The 3295-nt window shown below is 35.8% G+C and overlaps 1 pseudogene; it reads right to left on the bottom strand.

Annotated features, from left to right (window-relative positions):
• Positions 1-765: 765 nt before the first annotated feature.
• Positions 766-3295, bottom strand: part of LOC125831552 (uncharacterized) — a 3200-nt pseudogene continuing 670 nt past the window's right edge.

Below are 3295 nucleotides of genomic sequence, written 5' to 3'. Positions count from 1 at the left end.
TGATCAAAATTATATATATATATATATATATATATTCTTATTTATTAATCAATATTAAGTGAAGAAAATTTCTATATGGCTAAACTTAGTGGAAGTAACATTTTTACAAGTTCATTTGATTTGGTTATTTAATTGTGTTGTGTTTTGTTTAGTAAGCTTTGAGGTTAAATTGAAATAACTTACTAAGTATCAAATGCCAATTAACAAAACCCAAAAAAAGCCAAAAAGTCACTGTATAATGACTTGTGTATACTGATGATGTAATTAATCACTTCTTGGTATAAAAATTGAGGTGAATTTCAAGACACAAGCTTGTTGTAAGCCACCTTCAACTTCTGTTAGGTTCTCACTTCTCAACATCAAAAAAAGACCTATAACCCATTCACCGCACACAAACTTAACTGTCTGCTTTCATTTTCAGTTCTTTTTTCGCGTTTCGTGATCTTACATCCTTACTTGCAAGCCCCCATCACCCAGCTCCGACTGGTCAACCCCGTCTCAGGGGGAGAATACCATAGTTAACAATGCTCTATGAGTCAAGGACAGAACACGAGTCACATTCAAATTAACAAGGGATTTCACTGTATATATGAATGACTTGGTGTATACTAATAAACTACAAGAAAGACTCATATACTGTATAATTAAGCCGAGTCTCCACTTCCTTTTCCATTTTCCTCTCTGTTAACTTTTTCCATGACAAGTATTACCTTACTTCTACTTTGGATATTATATGGTGCACCAATGTAGATATTTTGCATGGCATCATGTACCCATCCAACTAGTTGTCTCTGAGATAACTAATACCAATGGAGTCTCGGCGATTGGTGGAGAAATCTGAAGCCCCAATCTCGATGTCCATCCTTTTCGCTGCCTATAGGCCTCAAACTGCTTGCAATCGAAGTCTTTCTTTTGAAGCATCATGTGCATTATTCTTGAATGCCTTCATAATGAGAACACAAGTACGTTTTACCATATGAATATCAGTGTATACAAGGTCAATGTCATAAGCATAGGCAAAGTTCATGCCGATGCGAGTGTGTATAATACAGTATAAAACTATCCAGATGTAACTTTGGTACTACAAGCTTAGGTGGAGCTTCAACGACTTCACCAAAATTTATTTCCTCACGGCTAGGAAAATCCATGTGTTCATCAATATTGCCCTTTTTGTGTTTCTTTTTTCATTTCTGCCAAACGCCTGCATACATCCAAATTAAAACCATTCCGGTAACAACCTGTAGACAATGCAATGCCTGAAACCAGTCCCCCACCTCTCGGAACAAAAAAAAAAAGCTAAAAAAAAAAGAGAAATGGAAACATGTCACAAAATGAGTATATATGTGAAATCCTAATTACATTTGCTTCAGCAAAGAAAGGTTAATTTGGGTGAATCCTTTTTCATTTGATTACAACACAGAAGTTGCTCGATTACCCATATTTGCTTATAAAATTTGAAATTGAAAGGAATAAAGTGCGCACATACACATAGACAATTAGAACAATGATCAAACTACTTGTTACGTCAAGGAGTAGAAGTTATTTGAAAATAATACCTCAACTGCTTCTTAGTAATAGGAGAAAACAATCAAATAATTTATAAAACTAGAGGAAAACAGGTAATGGTGATCAAAGGTTAGTCGCTAAATTAGCACTGAATTTGATTTGAGTCAAAGTTGTCATGGAATAACCCCATGCCCAGTGATCTTAGTCATTCTTTGATAGCATACATTGTTTGTTAATGGCTTTTGGTCCAGGAACACTCCTATGAACTTAAAGCTCCATAACCGTGACGTAGCAGATTTGACTCCCTTGAATACCCGGATTAAAATGCATAACCCTTTTCCCTCGTGAAATAGAGTTGGGTTAGTTGTTCTCTTAAACAAGATATGTGGCATTAACATTTAAGATTGACATAAAAAATGACTCTGCCTCTACTTCAACTCTCATTATATTATAGAAAAGTTTATTTCAAGTAAATGTTACTACTATCTCTAAAAGCCAGGAAAGTAAAAGAGGGTTTTTTTTGCTGAGGCATCAGTTCTAACTGTTTCTTTCGCTCTTTTCTCTCTTGAACTAGTAATGCCCAGTTCAGCTGTATCAAACCGAAGGTCTTCACTTTCCTTCTTTTTTCTTTTTATTCTCTTCTGAGTGCATTACTTTGTTCCTGTCGTCTTTCCGTTTGTTACCTGCATTTATTTGAACTTGATCTTTTGAATGATTATTTCTGCTTAGGACACATATAAGTCCAAAGTTAGAACACCTAATATAATACACATAATGCATTTACATAGAAGGGAGAAAACACAAAAAAACCATTGGAGCTCATAGTAGAACAAACAAAAGGGAAGGAGAAAGAACTCGAGTTTCTTTGCTTAATGATTCACAACAATATGGAAGTTACTCTAGACAAGAGAGAGCAGAAGTATAAGAATCTATAATGACAAAGAGTCAAAGACCATATTGGAAACAAGAGATAGTGAAAAGATCACTGGCATTGAAAAATGTGCAACAATAGCATACAAAAGCATTGCCATTGTTTTGGTCAAAATGGAGACTAACAGAAAATTCTTGAGACACTTCAAGTATACTTTTATTTATTTATTGACAAGTTTGAAATTGAATTTATTTTTATTAACTTAATTATTCCATATATGTAACAGGGAACCCCCTACCCCACCCCACGTCACCCCCACCCCCAAACAAGACATATAGAAAAGTAGGAAGCTTACATAAATATGATTCTCAAGAGAGAGCATCTAATTAATTATTCCAGAGATATATAGAGATTGTATTTTGTTCAGTAAAACCTTAAGAAAGTATGATTATACTCTTCTAGCACATGTAATAGCTACATAGAACACTATTTTTCCTGCATAAAGGGGCTGTAAAATCCCTCTAACATTCTTTACCTTATAGAAGAAGACAAGTTAAATATACGCTATTGGAGCTGGAATTACCGCGGCTGTTGGCACGTGCCCACCAATGGATCCTCGTTAAGGGATTTAGATTGTACTCATTCCAATTACCAGACTCATAGAGCCTGGTATTGTTATTTATTGTCACTACCTCCCCGTGTCAGGGTTGGGTAATTTGCGCGCCTGCTGCTTCTTTAGATGTGGTAGTCGTTTCTCAGGCTTCCTCTTCGAAATCGAACCCTTAATTCTCCGTCACCCATCACTACCATGGTAGGCCACTATCCTACCATTGAAAAGTTGATAGGGCAGAAATTTGAGTGATGCGTCGCCGGCATAATGGTCGTGCGATCCGTCGAGTTATCATGAATCATTCAGCA

Source organism: Solanum verrucosum, unplaced genomic scaffold, assembly GCF_900185275.1.
Source record: "Solanum verrucosum unplaced genomic scaffold, falcon-dt-bn FXZP01000049.1, whole genome shotgun sequence".
In the NCBI taxonomy this organism is placed as follows: Eukaryota; Viridiplantae; Streptophyta; class Magnoliopsida; order Solanales; family Solanaceae; genus Solanum; species Solanum verrucosum.
The sequence above is the reverse complement of the archived record's forward strand: the minus strand, read 5'-3'. Positions and strand labels throughout refer to the sequence as shown.